Raw genomic sequence first — 13,325 nt, 5'->3', positions numbered from 1 at the left:
GCGTTTCGCGCTTGTTGTGCCATTCGTTGTTAATGGGAGAGCAGAAGCACCTTTCTGCGCACGCCAAACCATGCGGAGAAAAACGCGCAAAGCTTAGAAAAAAGGCACGTGAGCTACTTTGGCGCAAGAAGTGAATGGGCTGCCTTATGCGTGTAGCGTGAAAATGCGCAGAAAACGAGCAAGAAAACGCACGTTCATGAAACACTAAATACGACCTCAGCCTAATGGTTAGGTTTAGGTTGGTTTTTTATTCATGACTTTTTCGGCACCAAAAACTCTGGTGTTTGGATATTTCCCCGACTTCAGCCCCTATGGGTGGTTCAGTGACCAAACTGTATTGGTCACTGAACCACCAATAGGGGCAGAAGTTTACCGAGAATAGCGAGGTTTCCGACCTGGCTGAGATGTCCGTCAGAGGTGCCCTGATCACATGACTGACAGGACAGCATTTCTAATCTTTATGAAGGTAAAGCAGTTTAATCCTTACTTTATTCCGCTGTTTATTTAGCGGTTTATCTGGAATTTGGCTTCAAGGTCTCAGTGAATTGTGTATTTATGATTATTGGTGTAAAGAGGTGGATCTGTCCTTCTATAAAGATACATAGATTGTATGGATGGGATACATTTAGTCTTCAATGTATCTGTGCTTATGTGAGCCAAGGACAGCGGGGGAGGGGCGGGTATATACTGAGTTCCTTAAGGTTGAAGCTCAACCAATATGGCAGCGCCGCGTTTGCGGTTGGCCGGGCAACTGATGTTTCTACAGAAACGCGAGGCAGTAATGAATCGGGAGCAGCGATTACGAATGACTGATGTGGAATTACATCAATAATCTCATTATTAACTCTCTGCAGCTCAGGGTGTTAAAGTGAACCTGTCATGGCCAGAGTAATAGCAGTGGTGCCAGTGCAGTGGTGCCAGCGTCTGGATGATAGCCCAAGCATGCGACCAGTGAAGTCTGCAATCTCAGAACGCATTCGCCCTGGCCAACAAAATCATACTATAAGTTCACTTTAAGTGAGACTTCATTTTCTAAGGCGGCATATTTTTTCCTTAGGTATCACATCTCTGCCTCCTATTACAATTCATTTATGGGATCTGCTATTTTTCTGATTTCTGAATTGTTGCTCCACCCCCCGGTGCATGGAACATGACATCAGTGTGATAGAACAGTCTTTTTTATTTATTTATTTTTACTTTAAACCTTCTTTTATTATTATATATATTTATATATAAATGTAATTATATATATATATATATATATATATATATATACTGTATATAATGTACATATCTATATATATATAATATAAATATATCGATTCATATACAGTATATACAGTATCTCACAAAAGCGAGTACACCCCTAACATTTTAAAAATATTTTATTACTGTGTATATATATATATATATATATATATATATACACACACTGTATATCTATATTTATATATATATATATATATATATGTATATTTACAAATATATATATATATATATACTGTATATATATATATATATATATATATATATATATATATATATATATATATATACAGTGCCTTGCGAAAGTATTCGGCCCCCTTGAACTTTGCGACCTTTTGCCACATTTCAGGCTTCAAACATAAAGATATAAAACTGTAATTTTTTGTGAAGAATCAACAAGTGGGACACAATCATGAAGTGGAACAAAATTTATTGGATATTTCAAACTTTGTTAACAAATAAAAAACTGAAAAATTAGACGTGCAAAATTATTCAGCCCCTTTACTTTCAGTGCAGCAAACTCTCTCCAGAAGTTCAGTGAGGATCTCTGAATGATCCAATGTTGACCTAAATGACTAATGATGATAAATAGAATCCACCTGTGTGTAATCAAGTCTCCGTATAAATGCACCTGCACTGTGATAGTCCCAGAGGTCTGGCAAGACCTGTTCTGAGTGGAACCTGTCCTGTTAAACCGCTGTATGGTCTTGGCCACCGTGCTACAGCTCAGTTTCAGGGTCTTGGCAATCTTCTTATAGTCTAGGCCATCTTTATGTAGAGCAACAATTCTTTTTTTCAGATCCTCAGAGAGTTCTTTGCCATGAGGTGCCATGTTGAACTTCCAGTGATCAGTATGAGAGAGTGAGAGCGATAACACCAAATTTAACACACCTGCTCCCCATTCACACCTGAGACCTTGTAACACTAACGTGTCACATGACACCAGGGAGGGAAAATGGCTAATTGGGCCCAATTTGGACATTGTCACTTAGGGGTGTACTCACTTTTGTTGCCAGCGGTTTAGACATTAATGGCTGTGTGTTGAGTTATTTTGAGGGGACAGCAAATTTACACTGTTATACAAGCTGTACACTCACTACTTTACATTGTAGCAAAGTGTCATTTCTTCAGTGTTGTCACATGAAAAAATAGAATAAAATATTTACAAAAATGTGAGGGGTGTACTCATATATGTGAGATACTGTATATACTATATATAAATCAATATATTTTTATTATATATATATATATATATATTTTTTTTTTTTGCAATAACAAAAATTGGAACTGGGAGTAGCTTTCCCTTACATATCACTGAAGTTTGTTAATTACCAGGTTGCACGGCGGTGGCATTGTGCTAGGCTGGGTTGAGTTTGCGGAGGAATAATTGCTATGCAGTCACACCTCCGGTCGTGAATTGGTATGTTTAAATCCGCTGCGATCGTCAGTAAAAGACTAATAGCTGGGCTATTGGGGGCGTCAGTAGGGGGGGTAAATCGGCGCGTCCACCCCTTGTCCCTGACTCACACCGGGAGCTGCTTTTTAAAATCCTTAAGGGGTGTATATTGTAAAGGAAAGAATCTGACATTTAGCGAACGTTCTCTGCTGGAGAATCTTCCAGATCCATGTGTTTTTAATGACCGCGATTAATTCTTCCCATGAGAATGTTTGATAAATGCCGCATTCACTGCTTTATAAATAGGGTGTATTTATTTATTTATTTATTTATTTATTTATTTATTTAAATGGAAGGTTTTGTGAAACTGCTTGTACCTTTGTTTTGTTTGAATTGGGGAGGAAGCGAATGTTATTAGGCTATTTTCTTTCCAGGTCGAATGTTATTCAATTATACAGAATAGAGTATATCAGGAAAGCACAACATTATGGCCACTAGATGGAGGCGATGATCATGTGAAATAAATATTTATTTACTGTGATCCTCGGCTCCATAGATTGGCCATAATGAGGATTTTCCCACATAGGTTGCTCCAGTGACAACTCTAAAACCTTGAGTTTTACCCTCACCTTCTCTCTTGGTGGTCACCAGGGGCAAACAGAGTGGTGAACTCCCCCATGGGGACACAGACAGAAATAAAAACTTGACAAAGAGTCGAACTGAACCTTTCCCAACAAGGCTTTTACAGAATCCTGGGGTTCCTCCAAGGGTTGCTAGGAAAAGGTTCCTTGGAAAAGGCTAGTTGATCTCCTGCCGACTCTGACCACCAATGTGAGATGTCCCTTCTAAACTGACCACCAATGTAAGAGAACACTTCTACACTGACCACCAATGTAAGAGGACACTTCTACACTGACCACCAATGTAAGAGGACACTTCTACACTGACCACCAATGTAAGAGGACACTTCTACATTGACCACCAATGTAAGAGAACACTTCTACACTGACCACCAATGTAAGAGGACACTCCTACACTGACCACCAATGTAAGAGGACACTCCTACACTGACCATCAATGTAAGAGGACACTTCTACACTGACCACCAATGTAAGAGAACACTTCTACACTGACCACCAATGTAAGAGGACACTTCTACACTGACCACCAATGTAAGAGGACACTCCTACACTGACCATCAATGTAAGAGGACACTTCTACACTGACCACCAATGTAAGAGGACACTTCTACACTGACCACCAATGTAAGAGAACACTTCTACACTGACCTCCAATGTAAGAGAACACTTCTACACTGACCACCAATGTAAGAGGACACTTCTACACTGACCACCAATGTAAGAGGACACTTCTACACTGACCACCAATGTAAGAGGACACTTCTACACTGACCACCAATGTAAGAGGACACTTCTACACTGACCACCAATGTAAGAGGACACTCCTACACTGACCACCAATGTAAGAGGACACTTCTACACTGACCACCAATGTAAGAGGACACTTCTACACTGACCACCAATGTAAGAGGACACTTCTACACTGACCACCAATGTAATAGGACACTTCTACACTGACCACCAATGTAAGAGGACATTTCTACACTGACCTCGATGTAAAAGGACACTTCTACACTGACCACCAATGTAAGAGAGCACTTCTACACTGACCATCAATGTAAGAGGATACTTCTACACTGACCACCAATGTAAGAGGACACTTCTACACTGACCACCAATGTAAGAGGACACTTCTACACTGACCACCAATGTAAGAGGACACTTCTACACTGACCACCAATGAAGGAGGACAACTCTACACTGACCTCCAATGTAAGATGACACTTCTACACTGACCACCAATGTAAGATGACACTTCTACACTGACCACCAATGTAAGAGGACACGTCTACACTGACCACCAATGTAAGAGGACACTTCTACACTGACCACCAATGTCAGAGGACACTTCTACACTGACCTCAATGAAGGAGGACAATTCCACACTGACCACCAATGTAAGAGGACACTTCCACACTGACCACCAATGTAAGAGGACACTTCTACACTGACCATCAATGTAAGAGGACACTTCTACACTGACCACCAATGTAAGAGAACACTTCTACACTGACCACCAATGTAAGAGAACACTTCTACACTGACCACCAATGTAAGAGAACACTTCTACACTGACCACCAATGTAAGAGGACACTTCTACACTGACCACCAATGTAAGAGGACACTTCTAAACTGACCATCAATGTAAGAGGATACTTCTACACTGACCACCAATGTAAGAGGACACTTCTACACTGACCACCAATGTAAGAGGATACTTCTACACTGACCACCAATGTAAGAGGACACTTCTACACTGACCACCAATGAAGGAGGACAACTCTACACTGACCACCAATGTAAGAGGACACTTCTACACTGACCACCAATGTAAGATGACACTTCTACACTGACCACCAATGTAAGAGGACACGTCTACACTGACCAACAATGTCAGAGGACACTTCTACACTGACCTCAATGAAGGAGGACAACTCTACACTGACCACCAATGTAAGAGGACACTTCTACACTGACCACCAATGTAAGAGGACACTTCTACACTGACCACCAATGTAAGAGAACACTTCTACACTGACCACCAATGTAAGAGGACACTTCTACACTGACCACCAATGTAAGAGGACACTTCTACACTGACCACCAATGTAAGATGACACTTCTACACTGACCACCAATGTAAGAGGACACTTCTACACTGACCACCAATGTAAGAGGACACTTCTACACTGACCACCAATGTAAGAGGACACTTCTACACTGACCACCAATGTAAGAGGACACTTCTACACTGACCACCAATGTAAGAGGACACTTCTACACTGACCATCAATGTAAGAGGACACTTCTACATTGACCACCAATGGATGTGTGACTTCTACACTGACCTCCAATGTAAGAGAACACTTCTACATTGACCACCAATGTAAGAGAACACTTCTACACTGACCATCAATGTAAGAGGACACTTCTACACTGACCACCAATGTAAGAGGACACTTCTACACTGACCACCAATGTAAGAGGACACTTCTACACTGACCACCAATGTAAGAGGACACTTCTACACTGACCACCAATGTAAGATGACACCTCTAAATGTCTCAAAAAACCCAAAATGAAGGTTTTGGAATGGCCTAGTCAAAGTCCAGATTTAAATCCCATTGAGATGCTGTGGCATAACCTTAAACAGGCCATTCATGCTGGAAAACCCTCCAATGCGACTGAATCAAACAATTCTACAAAGAGGAAGGGGCCAAAATTCTTCCACAGAGATGGGAAAGACTTGTTACCAGTTATTGCAAACGCTTGATTGCAGCTGTTGCTTCCAAGGGTGGCACAACCTGTTATTAGGTTTAGGGGGCACTTACTTTTCACAGCACCGTGTATACAATGTTCCTTTACATCAGGGGAGGGCTGGCAGCCTTAGGTTTGGGGGGCAAGTCCAGTCAAGTGGCCCATTAAACCATCGAATCAGCTTACCATCCATGCCCGCCTGGTTTTGGACTTGCAGCTGTATACAGTGTCTGGCCGCTACATTAATCCAGCCCTGAGTGAGGCCTTTTTATCAGTTTTTACCACTTTTCAGAGTGGCCCGGGGGGCAATTTCCACCCTGCCCCCCTTGCCAGTCCTCCCCTGCTTTACATTCACCGAGGTGAGTAGGAGGGCAGGGCTGTGTTACGTAGCTAAACTTCTGCCTTGAAAAAAGAATTTGAGAAGATAACAGGACAGGTTGGGAGGAAAGAAAACCAGAGGCGTAACTAGAACCTTCAGGGCCCCGGTGCAAGAAACCATGAAGGGCCCCCCAAACCCCTGGCCAGGGCTCTTTCCTTCTAGCCTGGGGCTCTTCCCACTTATCCTTTACTCTCATTGTGGGGGCCCTTTATTATGACCCTTTCACAAGTTCTGCAGTGGGCCCCCATCCTGCTATCTTGGGGCCACTCCACGGTGGTGGAATGCCAGGGCCTGGGCGCAATTGTGACCTTTTCTATCATGGAATTTCACCCACTGGTGTCAGTAGTTTTTATTTTTTGGTATTTTAATTGTATTATTTTTTATCATTTTATATTATTTTTTTACAATGTGACTGACTATGACTCTGTCCATTCAGAAAAGGAAGGAGCTGGTAAATGACATATTTACTGACCCCTTCCTGGTTCTCTATTGTGACACATCCCCTGCAGCAGCCAACAGGAGAGGGGAGGGAGCACCGTGGGGGGGGGGGGGGGGGGGACCAGGGGAGCACACAGGGGCCCAGAGACAACAGAACACAAGTGAACTGGATGGGGGGGGGGCAGCACAGTAGGGGGGACCAGGGGAGCACACAGGGGCCCAGAGACAGCAGAACACAAGTGAACTGGATAGGGGGGGCAGCAGCACAGTAGGGGGGACCAGGGGAGAACACAGGGGCCCAGAGACAGCAGAACACAAGTGAACTGGATAGGGGGGGGGGGGCAGCAGCACAGTAGGGGGGACCAGGGGAGCACACAGGGGCCCAGAGACAGCAGAACACAAGAGAACTGGATAGGGGGCAGCAGCACAGTAGGGGGGACCAGGGGAGCACACAGGGGCCCAGAGACAGCAGAACACAAGTGAACTGGATAGGGGGGGGGGGGCAGCAGCACAGTAGGGAGGACCAGGGGAGCACACAGGGGCCCAGAGACAGCAGAACACAAGTGAACTGGATGGGGGGGCAGCAGCACAGTAGGGGGGACCAGGGGAGCACACAGGGGCCCAGAGACAGCAGAACACAAGTGAACTGGATAGGAGGGGGGCAGCAGCACAGTAGGGGGGACCAGGGGAGCACACAGGGGCCCAGAGACAGCAGAACACAAGAGAACTGGATAGGAGGAGTGGTGGGTGCAGCATACAGAGGAACCAATCTCCTCCATTTTCCTCCTGCAGCTACAGGAGGAAAAAGGAGGACAGTGATTTCTCTACATGCTGCCCCCGCCGCCCCTCCTATCCAGGTGTACAGGGGAGCCGCACAGGCCCCCCTGGAGCATGGGGCCCAGTTGCAATTGCAACCCCTGCAACCCCTGTAGTTACGCCCCTGAAGAAAACCCTGATAGGCCTAAAAGTCCTAAGGATATGACATCCTTGATGAAAGAGACTGAGGAAACACCGACAGACGATCCAGCGAGAGGAAATAGAGACGTCTAGTCTTGCGGGATCTAATAAAGGCATTCAAGATGCGCATAAAGCGTAGAGCCAAGACAGCCAGGAGAGATGATGGTGGAGAAGTCAGAGGAGACTTCCTAAAAATATATTCTCGGAGCCTCTTAAATATTTCATTTGACAACATGACAGATCGCTCTACGTTTTTTTTTTTTCCAAGGCTTCTATCTCAAGTCGATAGCAAAGGCGAAGCTTCCACAAATCTCCCTGAATTACGGAGAACTTCCATAACGTGCCGGAGTCTCGTATGTCCTTTTGGAGAAATGAAGCATGACCGGTTCTCTGGCTCTGCAAGGGCAATTAGATTTCGGTAATTCATCCATAGCTCCATTAACCAAAGACGTGCCCATTACATCACTGACGTGCCCTGCTGCCCTCTCCTATCGAACTCATTAATTGTCTGGTGGGTCAGCCTTGGTGCGGTCCAGGGGTGAATGAAGCTGGCTCAACATCGAGAGCATGGGCTGCGCTTCAATTATTCATACAGGAGCGTTCTATCTCATTAACATTCCATTAAGGAGGTGGTGGAACCCAGGCTTATTGAAACTCTAGAATCGTTCTTCCAACGCTATGGGAAATTTGGCTGCTAATGGATGTTCCTGATGAAGGCCAGCATAGGGCGGTCAACCAAGCTTGGCAATTAACTTCTTCCTTACTGGATAAAAAATATTTAGATTGGCCATCCTCAGCCAGGGCTCAATGGACATTCTAGTGTTCTTCCAGAGTTTGCTAGGGGTTCCTTGAGCTGTGGTTGATTGACCTCTCATTTGATGGTACCTCCATAGTTCCAGGGCTAGCGGCAATGGGAAAAGTCAGCAACGCAGTGCTGTATTTTGGCCTAGGCCGACAAGGCCCAGGCCTAGGGGCAGCACTTTGCAGGGGGGCAGTAAAAACAGCTGCCCCTCCTCCACCTGAGACTCTATTGGCCACTGGTTGCTTGAGCCGCCTCTATCACCCTCCACCTCTCCTTCTCACCCCTCCTCTTCTCTCTCTCTCACCCCCTCTCTCTCTCTCATCCTCCCTCTCTCTCTCACCCCCTCTCTCTTTCTCTCATCCTCCCTCTCTCTCTCATCCCCCCTCTCTCTCTCACCCCCCTATCTCTCTCTCATTCCCCCCTCTCTCTCACCCCCTCTCTTTCTCTCTCACCCCCCTTTCTCACTCTCTCTCTCTCTCTCTCTCTCTCATCCCCCTCTCTCTCATCCCCCCTCTCTCTCTCTCATCACCCTACTCTCTCTCACCCCCCCTCTCTCTCTCTCACCCCTCCCTCTCTCTCACCCCTCCCTCACCACCCCCCCTCTCTCTCTCCCTCGCCCACCCCCTCTCTCTCTCACATCTACCCTCTCTCCCTCCCTCCCTCACCCACCCCCCTCTCTCTCCCTCACCCATCCCCTCTCTCTCATCCCCCTCTCTCTCCCTCCCTCACCCACCCCCCCTCTCTCTCCCTCACCCATCCCCTCTCTCTCATCCCCCTCTCTCTCTCTCCCTCCCTCACCCACCCCCCTCTCTCTCTCTCACCCATCCCCTCTCTCTCTCTCTCTCATCCCCCTCTCTCTCTCTCCCTCCCTCACCCACCCCCCTCTCTCTCCCTCACCCATCCCCCCTCTCTCTCTCTCATCCCCCTCTCTCTCCCTCCCTCACCCACCCCCCCCTCTCCCTCACCCATCCCCTCTCTCTCTCTCTCATCCCCCCTCTCTCTCTCATCCCCCTCTCTCTCTCTCTCTCTCCCTCCCTCACCCACCCCCCTCTCTCTCCCTCCCTCCCTCACCCACCCCACTCTCTCTCCGACCCTCCCTCACCCACCCCCTATCTCTCCCACCACTCTCGTGAGATCTCAGGGGTTCATGCTGTGAATTGTAGTCCTTAAAATTTGGAGGGAGTCACATCCGTTCAAAAGGAAGGAGTGGGGCAAATTTACATAGGAGGGGGGGAGGGGCGCCCAATTTTAGTCTTGCCTAGGGCAGCACAAAACCAAAATACACCCCTGCAGCAACGTGACACCAAAGATCTTTCTAGCTGTCCATAAGGATGGCATTCTGACCACCACTGTAAGGGTTGCATTCTTCCTACTAACCAGAGGGGTAACTAGAACCTTCAGGGCCCCAGTGCAAGAAACCATGAAGGCCCCCCCCCCCGCCGAAATCCCTGGCCAGGGCCCTTCCCTTCAAGCCTGGGGCTCTTCCCACTGATCCTGGGGCCCTTTACTCTCGTTGCGGGGCCCTTTCACAAGTTCTGCAGCGGGCTCCCTTCCTGCCATCTTGGGGCCTCCCCACGGTGGTGGAATGCCAGGGTTTTGGTCGCAAGTGGGACCTTTGCGATCCTGGAAGTTCACCCACTGGTGTCAGTCGTTTTTATTTTTTGGTATTTAATTGTATTATTTTTTATCATTTTATTTTATTTTATTTTTTACAATGTGACTGACTATGACTCCATTCATTCCATTCCATTATGTCCATTCAGAAAAGGAAGGAGCTGGTAAATTACATATTTACCGACCCCTTCCTGGTTCTCTATTGTGACACATCCCCTGCAGCAGCCGGCAGGAGAGGGAAGGGAGCACAATGGGGGGGGGGGGGCAGCACAGTAGGGGGGGGGGGGACCAGGGGAGCACAAATGATTGAGAGAGGCTGATTTAGTCCCTGATAACCAATAAAAGATAATTCCATCCAAAATCATGAATCATATGGTACCCTGCCAGTTGTTTTTTTATCTGGAGACCCCATTTAGCTAAATTCCCCCTTTCTTCTATGGTCCTTCTATGACAGCCAAGAAGGGTCCGTGAGCTAATCTTCCCATGTGCCCTGGAAAGTCTGGATTCTCTATACCACAAGGGGGTCCATGACCACAAAAAGTTGGGTTTGTTGCCTTCCTAGTGAATTTGGCAAAGGGGTATAAAAGAATCCACTCCAGGACCCAGGAGATCCGTTGACAGGCAAGCCCAAGATGGGAGTTGAAGTGAAGTGGTCACCACCAACAATAAAAGCCTGGTGGGGATACAACCCATTCTAAGAAGCCCTTTATGACCATAATTTGAGTATAACTCAGTTACTGAAATGGGGCACTGTGCGATTTTTGGGTGTGCAAAAAAAAAAAAAAAGATTTTGGATAAGCAGTGCTTCAGCACTTTGCTTGACACCAGCTTACGGTCCTTCAGACTTAGGGGGGAACTGTGGCAATAAGGAGTAGAAAAGGTCCCGACTTCAGTGGGAATAAACAATGCCCAATCTTTGGTATCAGTGGGAGGAATAGCGCCCCATCGTTGGTGTCAGTGTGAGGAACTGTGCCCCATTGTTGGTGTCATTGGGAGCTATTGTGCCCCATTATTGGTGTCATTGATCCCCATTGTTGGTGTCATTGGGAGGAATTGTGCCCCATCATTGGTGCCATTGGAAAAAAATTGTGCTCCAATATTGGTGTCATTGGGCCCCATTGTTGGTGTAATTGAGAGGAACTGTGCCCCATCATTGGTGTCATTGGGCCCCATTGTTGGTGTCATTGGGAGCTATTGTGCCCCATCATTGGTGTCATTGGGCCCCATTGTTGGTGTCATTGGGAGGCATTGTGCCCCATATTGGTGTCATTGGGAGGAACTGTGCCCCATCATTGCTGTCATTGGGCCCCATTGTTGGTGTCATTAGAAGGAAGTGTGCCCCATCATTGGTGCCATTGGGAAGAATTTTGTCCCATCATTGGTGTCTTTGGGCCCAATTGCAGGTGTAATTGAGAGCAATTGTGCCCCATCATTGGTGTCATTGGGACCCATTGTTGGTGTCTTTGGGGGGAATTGTGCCCCATCTTTGATGTCATTTGGAGGAACTGTACGCCATCATCTGTGTCATTGAGCCCCATTGTTGGTGTCTTTGGAAGGAATCGATCCCCATCATTGGTGTCATTGGTCCCCATTGTTGGTGTCATTGGGAGGAATTGTACCCCATCATTGGGAGGAATTGGGCTCCAATATTGGTGTCATTGGCCCCATTGTTGGTGTCATTGGGAGGAACTGTGCCCCATCATTGGTGTCATTGGGCCCCATTGTTGGTGCCATTGGGAGGCATTGTGCCCCATATTGGTGTCATTGAGAGGAGCTGTGCCCCATCATTGGTGTCATTGGGCCCCATTGTTGGTGTCATTAGAAGGAATTGTGCCCCATCATTGGTGCCATTGGGAAGAATTGTGTCCCATCATTGGTGTCTTTGGGCCCCATTGTAGGTGTCATTGAGAGGAATTGTGCCCCATCATTGGAGTCATTGGGCCCCATTGTTGGTGTCTTTGGGGGGAATTGTGCCCCATGTTTGATGTCATTGGGAGAAACTGTACGCCATCATCGGTTTCCTTGAGCCCCATTGTTGGTGTCTTTGGAAGGGAATCGATCCCCATCATTGGTGTCATTGGGCCCCATTGTTGATGTAATTGGGAGGAATTGTGCCCCATCATTGGGAGGAATTGTGCCCCATCATTGGGAGGAATTGTGCTCCATCATTGGTGCAATTGGAAACAATAGTGCTCCAATATTGGTGTCATTGGACCCCATTGTTGGTGTCATTGGGAGGAACTGTGCCCCATCATTGGTATCATTGGGCCCTATTGTTGGTGTCGTTGGGAGGCATTGTGCCCCACATTGGTGTCATTGGGAGGAACTGTGCCCCATCATTGGTGTCAGTGTGAGGAACTGTGCCCCATTGTTGGTGTCATTGGGAGCTATTGTGCCCCATCATTGGTGTCATTGGGCCCCATTGTTGGCGTCATTGGGAAGAATTGTGTCCCATCATTGGTGCCATTGGAAATAATTGTGCTCCAATATTGGTGTCATTGGGCCCCATTGTTGGTGTCATTGGGAGGAACTGTGCCCCATCATTGGTGTCATTGGGCCCTATTGTTGGTGTCATTGGGAGGCATTGTGCCCCATATTGGTGTCATTGGGAGGAACTGTGCCCCATCATTGGTGTCATTGGGCCCCATTGTTGGTGTCATTAGAAGGAATTGTGCCCCATCATTGGTGCCATTGGGAAGAATTGTGTCCCATCATTGGTGTCTTTGGGCCCCATTGTAGGTGTCATTGAGAGGAATTGTGCCCCATTATTGGTGTCATTGGGAGGAATCGATCCCCATCATTGGTGTCATTGGGCCCCATTGTTGGTGTCTTTGGGGGGAACTGTGCCCCATCATCAGTGTCAATGGGCCCCATTGTTGGTGTCATTGAAGGGAATTGTGCCCTATCATTGGTGTCTTTCGAAGGAATCAATCCCCATCATTGGTGTCATTGGGCCCCATTGTTGGTGTCATTGAGAGGAATTGTGCTCCAAGGTGGTGTCATTAGGAGGCATTCTGCCCCTTCATTTGTGTCAGTGAAGTGAATTATGCCCCATTGTTGGTGTCAGTGGATGC

The 13,325-nt window shown here is 46.9% G+C and overlaps 1 protein-coding gene across 1 annotated transcript in view; it reads left to right on the top strand.

The window, feature by feature from the left end:
• PCP4L1 (Purkinje cell protein 4 like 1) overlaps positions 1-13,325 on the top strand; it is a 71,971-nt gene that overhangs the window by 22,135 nt on the left and 36,511 nt on the right. The window lies entirely within an intron of this gene.

The sequence above is a fragment of the Pelophylax lessonae genome (genome assembly GCF_965119305.1).
Source record: "Pelophylax lessonae genome assembly, chromosome: 13".
Classification (NCBI taxonomy): domain Eukaryota; kingdom Metazoa; phylum Chordata; class Amphibia; order Anura; family Ranidae; genus Pelophylax; species Pelophylax lessonae.
This window is presented reverse-complemented; position numbering and strand designations above follow the sequence as displayed.